The 24,401-nt window shown below is 33.5% G+C and overlaps 1 protein-coding gene across 2 annotated transcripts in view; it reads right to left on the reverse strand.

Moving 5' to 3' along the window:
• LOC128681145 (irregular chiasm C-roughest protein-like) overlaps positions 1–23,829 on the reverse strand; it is a 92,618-nt gene extending 68,789 nt beyond the window's left edge. For both annotated transcript variants that reach the window (XM_053764794.1, XM_053764792.1), the window contains exon 1: positions 23,664–23,829. The gene's annotated coding sequence lies outside the window, so the exon portion shown is untranslated. The remainder of the gene's footprint in view (positions 1–23,663) is intronic.
• Between the last annotated feature and the right edge of the window lie 572 nt (positions 23,830–24,401).

Here is a 24,401-nt window from a genome sequence, read left to right on the forward strand (position 1 = left end):
GCGAAGCCGCGGGTAAATAGCTAATGACCAATATTGCAGCGTCATGTAAACATTAACGTGTGTATGCGTCAGTGAGCAATTACTAAACATGAAAACCATGCACAAAAAGCTATTTCACTCGTCTAATATTAACCTAGTCTGGTAAATTGCATTTCTGAGTTAAGCCAGTCACCACAAGTCGCCATATAAATGGTTCAATAATATCAATAATAACCACTCTAGAACTGGTTAGAAGTAGTATGTTTTTGCATCAACGTCTGCATGTTGGACATGTACGTAAACACGTTCAAAAGTGGTGGTTTCAACTCGGAAAATTTTGTGTTTTTTTTTTTCGTTTTATAAACTACTGGCCAGTTGTGAAAAAAAAAAAAAACTAGTAAAATGCTTACTGTATCTATTAGTACCACATAATGTGTGTGGCACTAGTACCGTATTTGGTACTAGAGTTAAAAAGTGCCGGTTTAGGTATCGTGCCCTTTCGGCACATAAAACGCTCACAGCATGTCGGCTATTAGACATTTCTAAATAGGGAGATCTTATAAGATTGGAGTTGTCCTTGCAAGTTCATACGAACTGATGTAGGTAGCTTATATATATGTATATGTATAGTTTTAAAAATATTTATTTAAATATATATAATATTGCTCTGAGGCACAATTCTCATGCAATCATTTAAATTCAATTGTCAAATATTTTTTAAAAGCTTAAAAATCTCGATCGAAAGCAAAAACAGCTATCGACCGGACTTTTTCGATTGAAAATTTGCTACCTATGAAAAATTTGTAAAATTAAATCAAATATCGACTCGAGAATCGGGCCCTTGATCAATTAGCAAAAGATTCATTATTACATTTTAAAATTCTCACCTAAGAAAACATATGAAAGTCACTATTGGAATTTCACAATGCTACAACCAGACAAGAACATTAATATCCTTTTAGCATTTGCGTCAAATTAATCAGACTCAATATTCAGATAAAAAAATAACATAAAATTAATGTACACGTTACTCTGTCACAGGATATGTCGCTTTGGATTACGTTCTTAGTTTCAACACGACAAAGGATGAATCAGTGAAATATAGTATTTATCGATGAAATAAAAATCCTGCTATCGTATGACATTTAACACATAAGTACTAAAAAAAAACTTGTTATATTGTTGGAGATACATATAACAAAAATAGATGAATTATCGTAGCTAGTAATTTTGTTGACTGTAGCTGGTTAAAGCAATAGCTGAATTAAAAAACGCCGGATTTCACGGCGTCCCAGCTTCGAACTTATTGATCGATTGCCTTGTGATGTATAGTGATATAGTGATAAAATTAATTTCCTACGTCCTACTTACTTCACCGAATTAAAGACTGTTTATGCTAAAATAACAGCACATGTACCTGAAAAAAATAACAAACCATATTAGATAAATAAACAGGTATATATATATAAATACATATTTTTTTTTTTAAATCGAAAAATGTGTTACTTACACATGCTATTTCAAAAAAGACTTAAGTTGACATTTTGCAAAATTGAACAAGCTAAAGTTATGCAAAAGAAAAGCACAAAGATGGATTGAAAACATTATCAAGGAAATTCTTTCGAATCTTCGTTTTAAACAAAGTTTATTTTTAAATCCTTCTCAAATCGCAATAAAACACGTAATCCCCACCGACAAGTCATGCAAAACCGGTTTAAAAAAGTACACTGACATTCAAAAGTGATTGTATGTTGAGATAAATAAAAATTCATTGGTTTTTGAATTTATGAGATGGGACGCGTTATCTTTTCTTTTTGACATTTGATTTCCTTGAGTGGCTCCATTTAGATTAATAAATAAGTTATTTTTATATGTTCGTAAATAAGTTAGTTTTATATGTTCGCCTAGGTGTGTAGTTTTATTTCAGAAACGATAAATACAGAGTTTAATTATTTAACTAAGCTAAATAATTTATAGGCATTTTGCAAAATAAAGCACAATGACAATTTTGTTTTTTCAAAAAACACGATGAACAATAATAAATCTAGCTGTAAAGCATCCACATGAGAAAGTTTACTAAAAAATCATTGTAAATTCATTGTTTTAAAAAAACAATTTGATCAAATTTATGGGCATTTCATCTACTTTTGTGTTAGACTATACCAAACAAAACCGTACAATTTACTGTGAAATGGGAATAAACAAGAACTAAACTAAGCATAACGTATTATGAAAAATTATACCGGTTATGACACGCAAATGTAAATTGATAAAGATTTGAGTGTGACAATAAAAAATATCTTATAGAAAATAAAATTGTAAAAACCGGATAAAATATTCCGGACACTTTACCGAAAATATAATTTCTTTATTTGCATTATGCAAATTCGAGAACAAAAATAAAAAAGTTGTATTTTGCATCACTTGATCCTACAGGGTTCCGTTTAGCACAATATTTTTCTGCGAGTCGAGTAATTAATCAAAATTACCACAGACTTAACTACTTAGTTGACTTTACTTTGCGCTAAAGCTCTGGCTAGTAGTGAAGGGGCAAATTTACTTTAAATAATTTCAACAGAACAAATACATGAGTATTGTCATATTTTTTGTTCTGCTGAATATTCTTCATGACAAAAACTCAAACGGAACCTCAATTCGAATCGATGGTAAAATGGTGCGCTAAACGGAATACCTCGAATGAAATGCGGTTGAGTTGTGGTTGAGCGTTTCGCACTTGACTTTTTCTTTTTGCTCATGTTTGGTATCACCAAAGGTGATTCAGATGAATAAACTTTGAATAATAAATTGATTGCATACTTGTAAGTACTTGTATTTTTTAGATATATTTTTATTATTTTAAATTTTCTGATGGACTTTCAAGAGCAGTCCACTCGATAAAGTTTTTACAAGCTTTTATTTATCTTGCAATGTATGTATGTATTTACTAGATAACTATGTTTGTTTGGATGAAACTTGCAATTTTGAAGGAGATATTTTCAAGCGATTTTACTGATTTTTATATATAGGTTTGGATGACAATATATTATTATAATATGCTTGACCTGAATAGGTCTCAACCAACTTCTCTTCTGCACGCATTTTTTTGACACATGTTAATATAACAAGATCACTCTGACGACAATAAAAACTTGACACAAAAATGTGATTTTTGTAAGAAACTATTTAAGCTATTTGAATGAATGTAACTTAACTATTTTATTTACCATACAAAAATTACATATATATTACCAATTTATAAGTAAAAAGTCAATAACAAAATTTTGAATGATTGTTTTTGACAACAAACAACACCGCTCAAAAAAATTCGAATCGGATCAAAATGATTTACAATTTCATCCCACACGACATTTTAAACCGATCGCCAATCGGAAATAGTACCTATATACGCCAATTATGGTACTTTATCGGAAAATACAGTAAATCAAGTTTTATATTTTTAGGGACGTTGTATTTTACCAAAATGGGTGGGCAGTTATTCATAGCGGCAATAAATGTCCAATTTTTTTCTTAAAACTATCTGTTTCGATATTGAGGGCTTTTTGCTAATGGTTATATTCTATACGATATCGTATGAAATAATCGAAGTACGTTTGTTACCTACCTACATAGAATGAATCAATATTCAATTTTCTTGTCTTTATCAAGACCTTTGAGCCTCGTGACTTTGACAATTATTCCCGAAATCTGATAACACTGTATTATTCATTATTCTTCCTCATTAACTTTTAATGCTTTATTCTCTTAATCGCCTCTTGCAATAGCCACAAGAGGATATGGAATAGCATCTACAATATTAGAATTAAATCGATTGGTGCAGTGACTGAAATATTAACTGAGAAGTTTTTACAAAAATGTAATTTTTGACACAAGCTTTTATTGTTGTCACAGAGATCTTACTGCATTCAATATATTATGACAAAAGAAAAAACATGTCGGTGCAGTAAACTGTTGAGGACCACATCTGAAGCCGTTCTTGGGAATACTATCAGGTCATTCTTATTATAATAATGCATTGTCATCCAAACTATGCTTAGTTTGGTATACAATGCATTATTATGTACAAAATTTCAGCACAATCGCTTGAAGATATCTGCTTCAAATTTGAGTTGCAATATTCCATCCGGGAAATAGTTACATTGCAAGTTAAATAAAAGCTTAGAAAAATCAGTTTTACCATTAAAAGATTTCAACTCTGTAGCACCAACAAAACTAGGTGAAAATGTAAAATAACTAAATCTAAACTGTCTACGCGCATGCGCTGTGACGACGAGCTCGCGCCTGCGCGATGTTTCTTTTCTTTAAAAAACAAATGCTGTCATGGACGATTCTTGGCTGTTGGATTTTGAAATGTATTGCTCGTGATTTACCAGCCCTTAAATAAAATAATCTTTGTCAAATACCGAGTATAATTATTTATAAATATATACTCAGACAAGATCCTACAGTTTGGTCCTTCGCGGAAAAGCGAGCAAGGCAATCGAATGGACGAACAATGAAAATTTATGGATATCTACGCGACGGCGTTTGATGGCAATAGCGGCAGATCAAAAAAGATTCTGAAAATAAAAGGCGTGATATTCCACCGGCTACGAGAGCACCTCCTGTGAGTTCGTTCCAATTCATCATTTCGATTTGCCCAAATAAATTCTTACATTTTCCATTAATTCTAACACATTTTTCTTTTCAATTTCTTGTTTCTCTCACATATTTCAAAACGTCTATTTCTTTGTTTGCGCTGTATTACCTGGTACATAATCGCATGTTATCAGTTTTGCAGTTTGCTTTGTTTGCTCTGCTTCACAAAATTTAATTATTTTAAATATAAATTATTTTTTATTTAATGATGGCGCAAACAGCTAGTGAGAATATTGCCAAACTTATTAAAAAGAGAGGAAGCATAAAAGCTAAGCTAACTCATTTCGCAACATATTTTGATTCAGCTAAAGGCTATAAGGAGCTAAGCGAAGTCCATGCCAATGAGCTTCGATTACGCCTTACGCGTGTCGAAAGCATTATCCAGGAATTCGATGATTTGCAGACTGAGATCGAATCGCTCTCTGAATCCCCTGAGGAGCAGTACGCAGCTCGAGAGAAGTTTGAGGCTCAGTACTACCAACTGACCGCGGCCGCCCGCACCTTGCTCGACACAGCCGGCGCTGGAGTGCGTCGAGGCGGGTCAGGTTCCGTGTCGAGCTTCGGCGACGCCAAAACAGGTGGGACTTGCAACCATAACACGAGGTTTCAATTGCCGAAAATTAATATTCCTAAATTTGATGGTGCTTATCAGAATTGGCTCGAATTTAGAGATACGTTTAGTTCTTTAATACATACTAATAAAGATTTGGATGATATTAGTAAATTTCATTATTTGCGAGCTTCTTTAGTAGGAAGCGCCGCTATAATTATACGAAATATTGACTTCACAAGTGAGAATTATATAACCGCTTGGGAGTTATTGTGTGCGCGCTATGATAATTCTAGGCTATTGGTGAATAACCATGTACAAGCATTATTTAATATAGGGTCAATAACGAAAGAGTCGAGCAAGTCACTGCGTTCTTTGATTGATGTTACTAATAAAAATATTAGGGCTCTCACTATTTTGAAGCAACCTACCCAGCACTGGGATACTCTTATAGTTCACATGATGGTTACGAAACTAGATTCCACCACTCTTAGGAAATGGGAGGAATACAGGAATACCTTGTCTGAACCGCCTACACTCGAAATATTTTGTACATTTGTACGAAACAGGGCAGACCTGCTAGAATCCTTGGAGGAAAATAATAAAATGCACAAAGGACAATGCCCTGACACGTCGAAAAATAAATCTTTCTTAAATGTATCCAGTGGTTCAGATAAAGTTAATACACGCAAAGAGAACTTATGTCCTATGTGTAAATCTGGTCATTTATTATATCATTGTGATAAGTTTAGGGAGTTGTCCATAGAAAACCGTATTTCGAAGGCAAGAGATTTGAAGGTTTGTTTAAATTGTTTACGCCCAGGCCATTCTCATGTAAAATGCAGATTTTCACACTGCCGTTATTGTAGGTACAAACATAGTACATTATTACATTTACACAAGCATGATGAAACTTCAACTTCATCTATGCCTATGCAAGAGACTGTCGCGTTGACAACGGACATTGCTCAGTCAGGTTCTGACAAATTGACAGACTCTATCGTTCTGTCGGCTAACACTACATATAATACTTCTCCGCATGTACTTTTATCAACAGCACTCGTGCGGGTGCGAAATAACAAGGGCGACGTACACACTGTTCGCCTCCTCTTAGATAACGGGAGTACAGCAAATTTTGTCACCAGCGAATTATGCGGTAAGCTGGGATTGTCGAGGCGAGGTGTACGCTCCACGGTATCAGGTATCTGTAATCAAACGTGTAAAACTACATACTCGTGTCAGCTTACTATTGAGTCCTTACATAGTGATTATAAAACCGATATAAATTGTCTTATTTTGCCCGAAATTACAAAAGCACTGCCGTCCAAACTTGTAAACATAGATAGCATTCTCATACCTTCAGGTGTACAGTTGGCTGACCCTTCATTTAATATTCCCGCCGCTGTAGACATACTGGTAGGTGCAGAGGTATTCTGGAACGTCCTGTGCAACAATTCTATTGATTTGGGTAAAAATATGCCAAAGTTATACGAAACAAAATTAGGTTGGTTAGTTTCAGGTTATGTAGCACGTGCCAAAACTAAATCATACCAGTGTAATTTCATAAATCAAGATGATAGTATAACTCAATTTTGGGAATTAGATTCGATTTCGCCTAAATATGCATTTACGACTGAAGAACGTGCCTGTGAAAATAAATTTAAGTTAGATACTTACCGTAATGAAGAAGGCCGTTTCGTTGTGACTATGCCCTTAAAAAAGGATCCTCACGAATTAGGAGATTCTTACGTGATGGCTAAGATCCGTTTCCTTTCTCTCGAAAGAAAGTTCAATAGAGATCCTGTTTTTAAAAATAAATACTTGGAGTTCTTGCGTGAATACGAAGAACTCGGTCATATGACTGAAAATACATTGTCTTTACGTGGTAGTAGTATTGTAAATTATTACCTACCGCATCACGGTGTAATTAGGGAATCAAGTACCACTACTAAATTACGTACGGTATTTGACGCTTCTGCAGTTACTACAACAGGGCTGTCTCTCAATGACATCCAAATGATAGGGCCTACTGTCCAAGACGACCTTGTGTCTATACTTATAAGGTTTCGTCAACATAAATATGTGATTTCGGGTGATATTGAGAAAATGTATAGGGCTATAGATGTTAACCCTTCTCAGCGCTCGTTACAACAAATAATATTTAGATCAGACCCGTCCCAACCTCTTAAGACATATACTTTAAATACTGTTACATACGGAGTTGCATCCTCCCCGTATTTAGCGACCAAGTGCCTTTCTTCTCTGTCTGAAACTGTTGATGATGTACTTGTAAAAAATTCTATAAAAAGGGATTTTTACGTTGACGATTATCTCAGTGGAGGGTTTACTGAAGAGGACGTCGTAAAACAGACGAAGGCAGTAATTAATGTATTATTAATGCGCTGTGACGACGAGCTCGCGCCTGCGCGATGTTTCTTTTCTTTAAAAAACAAATGCTGTCATGGACGATTCTTGGCTGTTGGATTTTGAAATGTATTGCTCGTGATTTACCAGCCCTTAAATAAAATAATCTTTGTCAAATACCGAGTATAATTATTTATAAATATATACTCAGACAAGATCCTACAGTTTGAAAATATTAATTTGTAACATGGAAGGTTGACCAGCAGTTGATGGCTAAAGAAAACTAGGTGTAAAATCTTGCAAGTTAAATAACTTGCAAGATTTTCCAGGTAAACATATCGACGTGAAACTAAATCTATTAATTACTAAAGCAGTTACACTATACAGCTTTAGTAATTAATAATTAAAACAAGTATATTTAAATTGAAAGTTTAGATTTCATTTCCTCAAACAAATCAATCAATCAATCGGCGCCTTTCAGCGGTTGAACTTTTGAATGGCGATACTTTTACAAACTTATTTGCTTTGGTTCGCCGATTTGAAGTTCCGAAATCGGAAATTCGTATAATTGAAGCGATATTTCCGATTGAAATCTCCGGTTGAATTTGTTGTGAAAAATATAAGAATTATCATAGGTGTATTATGTCTTTGGTAAATAAAATGAAGAAAAGACATTCAATATCTTCTACTAGCGGCACTTCGCGGCTTCGCTCGGGTAAAACCATAATAAATTATACGCCTAAATTGGCCAATTGAATCGCTTTATTTGTTAAAAAAATCGCTTTGAAATCCTTTGCGTAGTTTTAAAGATTGTGAAGCTTACATAGGGACAGACAGACAACACGCTGCGACTTTGTTTTATGCTATGTAATAATAATAATGACGGAGAATGCGCGGGGCTTACAATTTCTTTATAAAGCGAAAATTATTGACCGATTTCCAACACATTAAATCTATACTATTATTATAAAGAGTTTGTGAGTTTGTATGTTTGAGGAGGGTAATCCGAAACTACTGCTAAGCTATATTTTATCTCAAAATTCCCACGTGATCGACGCCCAGGGCATCATCTAGTAGTACAATAAAGTTAGCCATATGCTGATTTCTTGAATGGAAGTTTGCATTATGAGGACAAATATCCATATTAAATGTATGACAGTGATTTGTAGATTTTTGAGAAATACTTGATTTAATTTTAAATTTTGAGTAGATGTGCCCGTTAAGGTTTTATTTCTGAATGAATGCTTTGACCTCCTATGATCTGATTAATTTTAGGTAAGCATATCCGGGAGTAAGAGCTAGTAAAATTTAAACCAGTCATGTCGACGTGTGGAGTCAATTTCCTTATAATATCCGTAAATAAATAGAACGTTTTGTGATTTATTGAGCACATTTAAAAAGTTGTAGTGCGTAGGCAAACCGCATATTGGAATACGAATAAATAACAATAGACATAATATCGAAATTCTTTTGCGATTAGTAGTCGACAGATGTGAATGTGTGTAATAGGAGCCTAGTTTTTTTTTTTTTTTAATTTTTATTTAATATTCATGAAGTTATTTAGTCAGTTTTATTGGATATGTTTTTTTTTACACTGCCATATTTTAAGACAATGTATCTGTTTGATGGTAATAAAAAATATATATAATTAGACATGAAACCAGTTGCTTCTCGGAAATGTAAAATTGAAATCACACATTTTTATAGTTAAAAAGTATCATTTTGTATAATCCTTGTTGATATTGCACATTACATTTTGCAGACCAATAATTTGTCAATGTGATGTATATGTTTCTTCAGAGTTAAAAGAGGCGAGTGAATAAATAATTGAGATTAGAAAAATCGTAGTTCTTGACGCATCTCGGACGAGATGAAAATATTAATTTGTAACATGGAAGGTTGACCGTTGATGGCCAGTCTTAAAAACTTTGAATGTGTTTAGATTTAGAATGTGAATAAATGGACAAAATGACAATTAATAATAATATCCTTAAGTTTGACAAAATGAACTAAATTAAAATCCACTATTTGATCAGATTCACTCGAAAAAGTCACATGCAAAAACTAGTTCAAACATTAACTTGTAAAAAACATGTTCCTTTGAAAAATCCTGCTGCCAATTTTAGCACGTTTTCAGTGCAATTTTATTCAAAAATGCGACGTATGCAGAACAGATAGCTATCAAAATTGCTCGGCTGCGATGCTACAGTAAATTGGCCCGACATTAATACTGGCCACACAAAAATTTACGTAGGCGAATGACATTAAAATAAATAAAACATTTTTACTCTTTATTTTTTGCGAACAGAAAGAAGCTAATGAATTTTACCTTTTTATTGAATGAATGCATTTTTTTATGTTGATTTATTGTATCCGGCTATATTTTAATTTGGAATTTTAAAAAACGTAGGAGCTCTGGTTACCGTTGACATACCTACCTAATTCCCAACAAAATTGACCGGGTGTTGGTGCGGGCGTAATTTGACGTTATCTTTAACCCGCGCGTTAATGTTAACGTCAAAGTTGATTGGTGCAACCCACTCCGCAATAGTTATCTCTAGTCTGACAAATCGTTAATTTGTGGTTAAACCACGATACACTTTCCTCATAACTGCGGTCAAAACTGAATTAACTTTCGTAAACCAAAACAATTGAAAGTCTTTAGAAAGTAGATAATTGTGATGAAAGCTTAATCTTCCGTAGCAATTTTTAAACGATCTTGATGTAATACAATTACCGAATTTTTACACTTATGATTGAAAAAATATCACATTATTTTTTTTTAAAATTCGGTATATCGAAAAATAATAACTTGGTCACATTTTCGAATCATAAATAAATATATTTAGTTAAAACAATCATAAACTCATCTAAATATTGAAGCTGAACTGACAGCAAGTATCTTACTGACAGAAACATCTGCAGGCAGAATCAATATCAATTAAAACAAAATTTTGTATGAACTATATAAAATGTTCTGTCCACGAGAAAGGAAATGAAAGTTCCTCAACTATTATTGTAATCATGTAGTGGTCGATTGGAGCGGAATCAGAAAGTCACATTCAATACGACAACCGATGGGTGCCATCGAAACGAAATTAATATGGTTCGATCGAAACGCCGAACGAAATGGGCTTCCGATTTCAAATAAAAAGTTGTGGTTTTGTTGACAAAAATACGGAAGATACAGATGTAACAGCCATACTTCCATACTTATTGACCGAGCGAGCGAAGCGAGCGGGGATTACAAATCGACTTGGGGCAAAAATACATTTTTGTATGTATGTGTGTGTATTTGTTTAAGTACCTATGTATGTATATATGTATGTGCGTTGTTAACGTGTTAAACGTTCGTCCAACCGTTGGTCCGATTGATGAAATTTAAAAGGTATGATCTTTTAATAGAATTTTCTAGTTCGTGAGGCAACAAAATCGGTTAAGTCGTTTTTGACATATTGACAATTTTGTAAAAATTCATCAAACATTTCTTGAGTTCGCGAGGGCGAACAACTAGTATTAAGTCAGTCTGTCTGTCTGTCTATTCCGCTTTCACAGCTGATTAGTAGTTCGGCACGCTACAACACGAAACTCAGCGTTTGTGTTCATGCCGCGTACGAGAGTGGGTGGAAAAATTGATTTAATACTTGATAAATAACTGTTCTACATTTTCCTTATTTTGATATTCAGTAAACGCCGTGACCTGTGGAACTGAAGCAGGAACTTTTTGTTTTGAAATGTTTTTCCTCGGTTTTATTAAAAACTTAGCTTTTAAGACATCAAGAGTTTTACCGAAATCGTATTTTCTTCAACATTTATTATTTCTATGTCGAGCTAAACTAAAAATAAAATACATAAGGGCTTAGTGCGGGTTTGCATTTCACTTTATACTATCGAATCGATTCGTAGAGAGCCAATCAATTGGCGACCTCGGTGGCGCAGTAGTAAAGTGGCAAGCACTTTAACACTGCGCCACCGGACCATCCTGAAATGAGAGATCCCGGGTTCGATTCCCAGTCGGGTCATGATGGAAAATGATCTTTTTCTGATTGGCCCCGGTCTTGGATGTTTATCTATACATGTATTTCTTATAAAGTATAGTATCGTTAGGTTAGTATCCCATAACACAAGTCTCGAACTTACTTTGGGACTAGCTCAATCTGTGTGATTTGTCCTAATTATATTTATTATTATTTATTTAATCATATTGCGGTGTGGTTGTCGTTGCGAGATATTACATACTATTGACCCTAAATAGTCCCCTCCAATTTTTTTTTCGTAAATATCTCCTATGTATACCCATAGTCCAGTTACAGTTTTATACTTACATATTATAAAACAAAGTCTGTCTGTCTTGTTCGCGATAAACTCAAAAACCACCACCAAAGTTTTCACCAATGGATAGTGTGGTTCCTGAGGAAGGTTTACGTGTATAATTTATTATGTGTTTACACGAGCGAAGCCGGGAGCCGCTGGTATTAAATATTACAGATATTGATAACCCAATTCATAACAGTTTCCTAAACGGTCAAATAACAACGATGCGATATTAAAATTGAGTCTATGGTTAGTATGTTACGCCACAGCGACCCTATAGTGCGTGGGCGAACTAGCTTTTTTCTCTTTCGACCCGGATTTCGCCACAACGCGTACGATAAAAGAATAAAATATTACCTCTTCTTGTGTCTAACAAGGCCATTGGGAAGATCAATTTATTTAAATCCCAACTAACTATTGTTTTGCTATGTTTGTTTTCTATTTGAAACTACAATAGTTATTTAGATCAATGGTTTACAATACGTCATTATAGTTCTTTGAGAATTTGTATTAAAGCCGTTGCACTTCTTTATATTATTTTTATCACTGTATGTTTGAAAAGGCTGGACAATACATGCTTCGATTCGAGATTTGAAATCTCCTACCGAATATGTTTTATAATAGACCGACAGATGCCAAATGGCCTATATTTATTACTTACTAGCTTTCGAACGCGGCTCCGCGCATCGTGTATTTCCCACAGGATCAATTTCTTTTTTTCAGAACAAAAAATTCCCTAAGTCCCTCTCCGTACCTACTTCAAACTACATGTATGAAATATTTCAAGAAGATTCGTTGAGTAGATAGAGCGTGAAGATATTTTAAAACATTAGTTGGGACTAGCTTTTGTCCGCGGCTTCGCCCGCATGAATGTGGTTACGCCCTAGAATAGGATCACTCAATACCGTACGAAGTAACTAGATAAAAACATATTAACTAAACACAATATTCACGCATTCAAGTCGGCATGTTTCCGAGTTTGGCGTTAGTGCGGATCTGGTATTAGATTTTATTCTAAACTTAATAAAGAACACATAAACTTATATAATATACTAATACTACATGTTTAATTTCATTCAGTAAAAAATGATTAAACATTTGAAACACTGCGAATATAATCTTGCAAAAATATTGTAACAATATGCGAATCTCGCGATTTTTTCCCGCCACGACCTAGGGTACACCAGCGACCTGGATAACAATGAACGTTGACATTCCTCTCCCACGTCCCAATACCAAATACCGTTTGAAGAAAAAATAATTGGTGTGAGAGCACAAACAATATTCTTGACGAGAAGCGCAAACAGCGACCTCGGTAGTTTATTAATTAAACTAGGCTTTTTACCGAGATATACATAGGTTTGTTAAACTCTTATTTCAAACTAGCTGTTGCCCGCGACTTCGTTGGCGTGAGCTTTATGACTCTGGCTTGTTATAATGCTTAAATGCGAAAGTAATGCAATTTGTTACTCATTCGGGTCATAGCCGATGGAAAGATTTCAAAAATGTTGTTACCAACTTACATCTAAACAACTAACTGTTATTGATTAATAATTTTATTCTTGTTAAAGTAAAAGTATTTACTTTTTAACACGAAATTTCCACGGCAGAAGAGTAAATGTAAGTTAGAAAATTTCTTTATAAACCATATTCGTGGTCCTTCCTTCCGGAACCAATAACAAGAGTCCAGAAGCGTTGCTGACTCTTGAGAAGGCAACATAAAGTTGTCCGTGAGAAAAGCACCCAGGTCTTAGATCGACACCAGCGGCTTTGAGTGTCTGGCCCTGTGACTTATTTATTGTCATTGCAAAGCAGGTGATTATAGAAGAGCTGTTACTTGCGGCAAAGAAGACATGGGGAATAAAATAGATTTTTGAGAGACTCAAGATGTGTGTGAATCATGGTTAAAAACGTTGACCAATTGAGTCTTTTTACAAATACCTATATTAAAAATGCTCATTAGGCTGATCAACTTTTGTTAAGGCGCTTTTGTTATATTTGTTATAGTGTAGCTGGTCTGTTGAGTTCATCATCAGGTGTTCCATATCTTCTATTTTTAAAAGTCTACAGAAAATGCTCATCAGGCTAACCAACTTTTGTTAAGGCGCTTTTGTTATATCTGTTATAGTGTAGCTGGTCTGTTGGAGTTCATCATCAGGTGTTCCATATCTTCGATTTTTAAAAGTCTACAGAAAATGCTCATCAGGCTGACCAACTTTTGTTAAGGCGCTTTTGTTATATCTGTTATAGTGTATCTGGTCTGTTGAGTTCATCATCAGGTGTTCCATATCTTCTATTTTTATACGTCATCAGAAAATGCTCATCAGGGCGAACAATTTTTGTTCAGGTGACTTTTCTATATTTCTTACAGTTTAGCTGGTCTTTATAGGTTCTGCTAGAGCTGTTCCAGTTTCCAAAATAAATTATACCCTATATGTTGACCAGGCTTTATAGCTATACAACAAAAAAGTTTCATTCAAATCCGTCCAGTAGATCCAGAGATTAGCGTGTGCAAGCAAGCAAGCAAACAAACAGATAAACAGATCGACTTTTTTTAAATTCTTATTCTATTACTGATTCTCTATCTATCTATTTTTTTTTTTATTTAAATATCTTCAATGTACAGAAACACTTTTTTTACTGTTTTATTATATGTATTGATTGATTGATTGATGGAAACGCGCCAATAACATAGGGACAAAACTCATGGTTTATATATGTTATTAGAAATTAGAATACATACTATTGTACTTTTGATTGGTGAATAAATAAAATAAAAAATGTAAACTTCCACTGAAAATTGGTTGAGTTCTGAAAATTGGGCGAGTCCGACTCGCACTTGGCCGCTTTTTTAAACTTAGGTTAATAAACATCATTTATTGACGTCAAAAAATTACTTAAAACTAAGCCGGCACAGAATTCCAATGCGCAGTTGAAACAAACGCACCGCAAACTTCACCGCAACGTTTTCTCCAAAGAAATCACAAAATGTGGGTCTTTTAAAAAACAGAGAATCAGAAAAACCAATAAAAAAAGCGCACAAATTATAAAAGTGTTTTAAAAATGTAATCAGACTCACCGTACAATATCAACCCAACATTTTTCTATCAATTCATCTTATAAGACAGTCAACAGAACAAACCTGACCCAACTCACCTCTATTACCGCCACATAGGGGTTCACACGCGCTAACTTGACTTACAGCAGACTGTACCTTAATTTACAGCACTGCTGAAAACCTATAAATGTAGTACTAAAAATTTATTATAAAAGTTTACGACCTTCATGTACAGTCAACCATATTTCAAGTTACGCTGGACGGACCTTTAAGCGGTAGCGATAGGGGCGAATATAATCGGGTAGCTCGATTTGGATACCTGGGATGAAAACTGTACTTCCGTTACGGAAAGTTCCAATTGTAAGTTCTCCTCTTAACATGACTGCGCAAAAAAGGAGTGACATGTTTTCAGGGTACATGTATGTTGTATGTGTGTGAGTTTTTTTATTCAACCATAATTCTTAAATGCTTCATCAGACAACATTGTAGATCTATTAATCCTAAATACCAAGAGAATAAAAATATTAATCAATAATATCGATTTGGATATCAAAATTGTGAATAATTCTCAATCTCAATTCCATATGTAAATCTCAATTCCATAAGAGTTCGCAACTCTTGCCTCTGTCTGCCCCGTAAGGAATAAAGATGTAATACTCTATCTATATCAATCATTGCTACAGATGTGGCTAAAATTGATTTATCGAATACATTTTAATACGCTAAATGTTGTCAATAATGACAGTACATAAATATTGTGTAATAATCATAAATTATGTCCACACAGTATAATGTCTAATTCTCATAAGAGCATAAACAATATCAGCAACTTTACATGTAACGTGCCTGATAAGCTTGACGTTATCAGTCGGTTTACAATACTCAGGTGCCACGCTCGAACGAAAACAATGGTGATGAAAAGTGCTTAGGGAAACAATTTATAATTTAATAAAGTGAATGGAACGTACCTTAGTACAGTTACATACATGCAGGCTTACATTTATAAAAAATTTTCTTTGCAACGAAAAGGATTGTACGAGATTTGATTAGAAACAAATGAATTACTCTAACAAAGGGGCTCACTCAAGAAATGCTGGCTTTATGTCGTCAAGGATGATATCAATGGTCTGACAACTAGGGATACCGACGACTGTGTGTGGAAACGAAAAAGTAAGAATGCAGACCCTGGGCTCCGACGGTCAACGGCTGAGAAAGCAACCGGCAACACTCAGATGAGAGAGAAAACGTTACTCAGAACCCATACATTTTCGGCAATATTATCAACTAGTATTTGCTTGCGATTTCGCCCGCGTAAAATGACAATATTTTAATAAAAATCGGTGACAATATCTTTTCAAAAAATCCTGATGATTCGGGAAGGATAAAAAAAAACATTGTAGAAAATACATTAAAAAGCGGAGCAAATAAAAACTATCTCACTTTAACTTTTGAATGACATTCACGTTCCACCATCCAGGTAAGGACTCAGGTATAACGGGAACGGGTTTTTGTAATTGACCAACTGAACAGGTGGGTATCATCGTTTATTTTTATTTTAAACGCCAAAGGGCTAAGGATTTGAAGAATTGTAGTATATATCCGTTAATTATATTGAGCCAGATTGTTATGTGAAATTAATAGCATACAATTTTGACCTTATTTTTTATATTGGTCTCATTACAAGGAATTCAAAGCGTATTTGTAGTTATTACCTCAGAATCAAAAGGTATCAAATTTTGGTCGTGTCAAAATGAGAAATGGCCATTTTATAGAATGACCTGAAGATATTCTTGAAGTCAAAAACGTTTTCATGCGTATTACCATTTTTTAAAATCTGTTTCTGTAACACGTCACAAGACTTAACATAATATTAGACCTGTCGGTATTAGAATATATTTTCTGTAAGTTTTTACAAATAACTAAATAAATACTTTATTTTACTTACATATTTATTCAGTTTAATAATTATTAAACATAAGCACGACAACGATATGGCAATTAAATATATTTTTTATCATGTTCATTCTGAAGTTAATATGTAATTGTAATAGCGAGAAATCAACTGTATGGTTTTATACCGGTACAGGTACGAACTTGGCCCTGCCGGATTCGGGTTTTTGTAATAATTGTCCGACAGGTGGAGACTGCTGTTGTTTATTTTGGGTTCACGATGGTTGAAGTAATGACTTGCATGATTACGAACTATGTCCAATCTATTCTTAAGGGTTCCGTGGTAAAATAAACGATCCATTCCATTTGTGTTAGCTGACGCCAACGTTTTATACATTATGTAATGTTTTTGTATTTTATTGCATTAGTTTAATGTCCCTATACAATATGTAATCACATTATTACGCCTTTTTTACTTTAATACAAAACTCACTCTGAGTTAAATGATAATAAAAATTATAATTTAAATGAATAAAACTAAACGGCTCACATTTAGAAAATTAGCTCGTGTGCAGAAAGACAGAAAAATTACGAAAACGTACAAATTAATATATCTAATAAAGAAATAACCCACTCTGGGAATCAAATCCAGGGCCGCCAGTAGACTTCACTAGAAATAATATTTACTTTAATGGTCAAAAGGGTACAAAAAACATGTTATGATTGTGATTGAGTTCTGATAAAATGTTGATGTAAAACATGATAACCAAACAAAATATATTTTGAGGATCGACCTTGACGTAAGACAGAGACAAATGTAATGTGTCAGCTGCTACTACGTCCGCACCTATTGTAAACGTCAATCAAGGGAATGGGCTGTAAATTGCATAGAATTCTCAAAAGTAGTAAGCTTATCACTGTATTCAATCGAACATAGGCGAGTTGATCAAAATCTATGATAAATTTTATTACCAACTAGCGATTTCGCAAAATAAGGTCTTCGCACGGGGTCATTTATGTGTGTAAAAACATTCAGGAATCAATTGTCTAAATAAACAAAAAAAACTGCATAAAATCCGTTGGGTGCTGAAAACAGATACCGCGGAGGGCGACGACGTTTATTAAATTGATATGTTATTTCTAACAATAAGCCACAATACAGCTAAACGTAGCCTCCTAGTTAAGCATATTTTGACTCTGTCTATCCCGTAAGCGATAGAAATGTGACCCCAATTTCATCTCGAAAACGGTCATCAAGTAAAGACAATTAATTTTGAATCGCAAAATAAGGTTTTTATAATCACAGTGATTAGTGCAGGCAAAGTAATTGGTGGTTCGTTCGCCGCAATGGAAGGATTTAGATCAAATCACTGTCAAAAACTGGGTTGTGGTTTTTGTTGACTGTACCTACACGCCTGCCCAAAATTTTATATTCACCTTTATTACCATAGAATACGAGGTTTCAGAATAAGTTGTCGATACCGTCATTTAAAAAAATACTGACACCATTCATTCTTATGTGATTTTAGAATATAGTTTGTTGCATTTATCGTATTACCCTGTAAATATAAATGTAAGTTTGATATACAAATAAATAAATAAAATAAGCTTGATATGTAGACTGTACAGGTAGGGTTGCCAATTTAGAAAATTATTATGCTTCTACATGTAATTTTGTATTGTTAGGTTTAAATACGTGTCGAAATAAAAATTACTGGTGTTCTTAAATTTTAAACTCTCATTTTGAACCAACTTCTTTTTGGTAATCTATTTTTATCTTATCCATCACAGTTAAAAATATATTGCAGTAATTTAATTTGTTAATAATAAAAAGTAAGTAAAAATGTAATTCAACAAAATCTAACCCCCAATAAATATTTTTTTATAGACTTCTGCAGAATTCCACATGTTTGTTTAGTTTAAATTGAAATACCAAATAAATCATAGTCATTGAACTATACTTTGTCTTAACACAGAGGGCAACTTTACTATACTGTGTAGTGAAAATATTTGGTTGTAGATTTTAAATCACTTTTATATATCTCACGTTCGGTAAGTAGGTGCTTATTACCCCCAAATGGGGCGTAAGTGACCAATTAGCGCTCTAGGGTAATAATGTGGCTAGAAAAGCCCTAGGGCGGTAAGTAATTTTAAAAAAACCACTTCACTCTTTCAAAAAGTTCGCGTACATCTAACCATCAGACTGGCAATAGACATCATGCATTCAGCCCAATGACCAAAGAGGTCGCTTCGCTATTCAGCCTTGTCTTCGTATGAATATAATAGTTATCAATTTTAAATAGGTATCGAACGGCGAAGCTCAATTTCGTTCTTAAAAAAAAAAATTAAAAAGTTCTTTACTTGTTTCTTTTTAATGAAAAAAAGGCGGGAATAGAAAACTTTTACTTTGAATTTTGTTTGTACTTGGGATTTTTTATAATTACGTTTTTTTTCTACTTACCTCACAATCGAGATGTAAAGCAGAGTAGTCAGCTCGGGTGTAAGCATCAATTGCACCCTCGAACTATCTAAATGTCTAATAATTGGCTACTAATCTACTATTACACCCCTCTTTTCATAACACTTTACCACAGCAGCTCTTTAACCACATAACAACCAAGTTTATTACTCAATTTCCGAATAAAACTATTAGTTACGCTAATAAGGCTCTGAAATGCGAATATAAACGTATGGGTATTTAATTCGAGTTTGATTAATCACCCTAATAAGTTATAAGGTTTCAGTTTAATTGTATAAGGCTGGGGTTACATTGTAAGCCAAGCTAAACTGGTTTGACGTGATATATTTATTTAAGTGCAGTGTAATTACAGGATAATGTGAGAGTTTCAAGAGTATCGTATAAATTTAGGTAGAAAATTATGTACAAAATAAGTAAATAATGTTTAGCGAAATTCATATATACAGAAATTAGATCTACACAGGCACTTTTTACGTCAAATTTATTTTATACAGTACTAGCGGCCCGTCCCGGCTTCGTTCGGGTAAAAACATAATAAATTATAACCCTAAACGTTCCTCAGGAATCACTTTATCCTGAATTATTGTCAAAATTCGTTCAACAGTTTTTGAATTTACCACGAACAGACAGACAGACAGACGTGGTAAAGGACTTTGTTTTATAATATGTAAGGAAAGATATAAATCACCAGTATAGTTATTTATAAATATTTTTCTAATACTCTAACAAAGTCCATGGTCAAATTTATATATATCTACACAAAATATCTCTTTCTCTTATCTGAGCGTTGAATTTGAGCCCAGTTCTTCTTCAACCATTGAGTGTTGGTGCCAAGGGATCACTTTCCTACTTTTCCGTCTCAACTTTTTTGCAAAGGTCGCCTATATCCCTAGTTGTCGGACCATAACATCTCCCATGCACATAAAGCTTGCATCTAATCGGTTATGTACTATATCACTTTCGAAGCTCACCTTAGCTTAGCAAACTATATTTTTTTCTAGTGGAAATACACCTTAAGGTAGGTCACACACAACGTTTCATTTGTAATATGAGCACTTGACAAAGCGAATTGATATAAATGGTGTACACTATTAATAATTGGTTTCGTTCTAAAAGTCATCCAAACTAATATTAAGGGTATAAATGCGAAAGTAAGTTTGTTTGTTACCTTTTCCCGCTCTATCTACTTAAACAATCTTCTTGAAATTTTTCATACATACAGTTTGAAGTATGGAGGAAGACATATTATAGCTCCTTTCATCCCGGAAAAATAACTGCTCCCGTGGGATATTTACGCCGGCGAAGCAGCGGGAAACAGCAAGTAACTATATAATGTTGGGTTTGCATTTTAGAGCATAAGAAATAGTTATCACTATTGTATTTTAAAACTAATAGAATAGTCTATTAGTTTAAAAAATATTTCACTTGTTATAATTCTTGTCTTTGCGGCGTTTAGTTTCGTCCTAAAGTAGGACGCTACTTTAGGACGGAACTAAACGCCGACCACTCCATAACCTGGATATCGTAAGATGCGACTAAGACTACACGTGTCTCTTAGTCACATCTTACGCGTTAGCAGCCGATAGTCAATAATAGCATTTCCAAGGAGGGTTGACATCAGGCAAGCGGCCAGTTGTAAAATAACAGCTATTTTGTACGCTATATGGCCTATTATCAGGGGTAAAATGGGGAATTAATAACCCCACACATCGTTATCTGATAAAGCTTTTAAGAGTTATAGCGGAATAAATAAACTCACATATTAATAAACGGGTTAGAATCTTTACAAACTACATTTTAATAAGACTAGGTAGATAAATAGACTAGATCGCAATTGGATTAAATCTCTGATAGACTGAATCTCAATTCAACTGTAATCGCAAATTGACTAAATCGAAATTGGACGAGGTTTGAATTGGTCTACCTATAATTATCCTATACAGTCAGGTATATAATTTAAATCCTGAAACAATAATACTCTTTTTCTGTTCAGTCGAGTAAAAAGGCAATTTTGGTCTGTATGCTTATTCTGCCCAACATGCATGATTCGGCAAAATGCTATGTACGTATGTAAGAGTTGCGTGCTAACAAACCTGTTTCCAATTTGAAAGAATTAACTTCACACGAAAATTTATTCATTTGTATTGTATTGGTCTCGTTGTATGACTTTTCATATTTAATGTATGATATCATCCCCTTTCTGTGGCCAATTTCTGTACGAGAACAGAACAGACACGATTTTCATACAATTTTTCACCCCCTCTTATAGTTATTTAGAGGCTGATTATTGAAAAAAAGTACACTATGTTTAAACGGGGGTCTTTATCTACATGCATACCTGTGAAATTTCATCAAAATTTAGACAGATAGACAGATAGACAGACTTTTCAATTTATCAAAGAGAAAAAAATGTCCTAGTTGATCATAGCCGATGGATCTAAGTGAATTGAGGGTGATATTCGCGTTATATGCCTTTTGAATGAAAGCGTCCAGATATACAGATGTTTTTTTATTGGGTATGATTTTGTGTGAGTTCCATAAATGTACATTGTACAAGAATTGAAGTATATTTAAAAAAGAAACATAGAAACACGTGCAAACACACCTCTCATTCACAATTTCCCTGATCACGCACCCCATCCAAACAAAACCTCGCTAAGTTACAATCGCCCGTTTATAACGTGACAGACAGACAAATTTCTACTCGCGTACAGTGATGACGTCACAAAGTAATCAACAAATTGCGCCGGCACATATTTACCCCACATGACTGGCGGTATATAGAAATTGCGCTTATGTTATGGATGAGACGTTTAAGTCGTGGGCCGCGTTGAAAATGCTGAACAAAGTCCCGCTGTATGTCCCTATGTATGGTTAGATCTTGAAAACTACATAACGGATTTTAATTCAAGTTTTTTTTTTTTATATTTGAAACAAAACAATAATAATGACCCGATAATTCTCAGATACCATAATACGCCCTAAGGGGTCAAAATTAGCAAACGAAAGCTTTTATATGAATGTAATTTAAACATTCATTCCGGTATTTTGATGACATGGAATAATCTTCCCGTTCAGTCATTAAGGATTGATGAACGATTTGTTGCTTTAAATACTAGCTGTTGTCAGAGACTCCGCTCGCGTGAATTTCCCACGGGAAAAGTTGTTTTCCGAGATAAAAGGTAGTCTATGTACCAACTTTTTCGTAGTTGAAAGTACATGTATAAAAATTTTCAAGAAGTTTAAATTTTTTAATTTTTTTAACAAACAATAATAAAATATTAGTAGGATTAGGAAAATTATAATAATACCAGTAGTTATGCGGGTCTCCAAGTATTCAGTATATTGTTATTTGATAATAATTAACAATATTATATCCATCCACTACTAAATATAACAAATTTTTCTTACCTAGTAATTGGTATTACAATTTTGAATAATTATAATTCAATACTATAAAAATTGGATAGTACCTACTTAGGTACATACTTATTCACACAGACAACTTAGTAATTCGTAAAGAGTAAAGTATTTATAAAGAAAATTTACACAGAGCATTATTATTATTTTTATCACGGGAATTTTAGATCGGCTCACTCTATCTATCATTCAAGGATTCTTGTTCCTTCCTCAGCCGTTGATCGTCGATACTTCAGATAGGCTTATCTCATTTAATTTGATTTCGCGGTGAAATTTCGAAAATGTCAAATTCATTTTAATATGGATCAAGTGACAATTTGAATGGGCTTTTATTATCTCATTTGAATTGACTATTGATTTAGAAATCTTTAAAAATGATCTTTATTTCAAAATGTTCCGGGATTTAAAAATTTATTTTGAACATAAAATTTACTCATATACCTATTAAAATGTATTAATTCAAATAATAATTAAAAAGTATGTATTTCATATTTTCAGGAAAAAAATAGGATGTTACTGGCAATTAGATAATGTAAAAAAAGAACAAATTGATTTCAATGCCAGTTCAGGTTTCAAGCTAAGTATTTGTAATTTCCAAATGAATAAGTCGTTAAATTTTATTAGATATGTTTTATAAACGTAACTTATATATTTTTTTTGTTTATATTGTTTTACTTTTTATTCCAAAATACCTCAATGCTATAAAAATAAACCTTTAAATATACTACACTATCTTTAAATCAATACCAATAGGAGATAAATCATTATATTTCATTTAGCTATTTTATAATATTAAGTAATAAAACCCATTAATATAATTTCTGACTAAACAAAATTTTAAAACAATATAAAGTAATCAAAGTAAAAACTAACACATAAAAACGCCACATCATCAATTATTAGTCGAGATAAAAATCTCACTGAAAAAAAAACAAAAAATCACAGGAACCCACCTTGAAATTTCCACGAAAAAAAAATCCTTTGCAATTAATCACACAGAAGTCAACACTAATCCACACACAAGTACATTAGTTCTAATTTTCTCTCACTGTAAACACTGTAACGTCATAACGTCACACCGAAGCGAACGAACCGCGAGATACGTACGAACGCCGCGGACCGAGGTGAAACACTAGGGTAGGTAGTAAGCTCGACTCACCCGGCCAGCCGGGAGGACAAAGATTAGGCATTTATACAGAAGGTGATCTTCGATAACTGCAGTATGCAACTTTCTAGCAAATGCTAGCAAGTTTTTTTTATACATGTTCTATTTACATTATTATTAACATGTCTGTTGAATTTTTCGGAATAAAAAGTACATATTCTAATACCTATATTTTCCTTTTATTCATATTTCAGAAGTATTATGTGGTCATACAATACCGTGTGTTACAAATAATTGTTTCAAAGTTTGAAATCTGTTTAGTGGAATTTAGGTCAATAATTAAGGTAACTCTCATTCACAAACTCACACAAATGTTGGCTTATATAATAAATATTAGTAAAGAAACAGCAACAAATATTGACAGCAAAATTTTAAATAACATTCAGAAGATAACCTAACTTCCCTTAATAAAGTTTAAACATTATTAACTAGGGCTAATAAATGAAGATTAAAAACTATAATCGTTTTTATATCCCGGGCAATAAAAAGTACCTCTATCATCCGATTAAGATTAAAATCTCAAATT

Source organism: Plodia interpunctella, chromosome 26, assembly GCF_027563975.2.
Source record: "Plodia interpunctella isolate USDA-ARS_2022_Savannah chromosome 26, ilPloInte3.2, whole genome shotgun sequence".
In the NCBI taxonomy this organism is placed as follows: Eukaryota; Metazoa; Arthropoda; class Insecta; order Lepidoptera; family Pyralidae; genus Plodia; species Plodia interpunctella.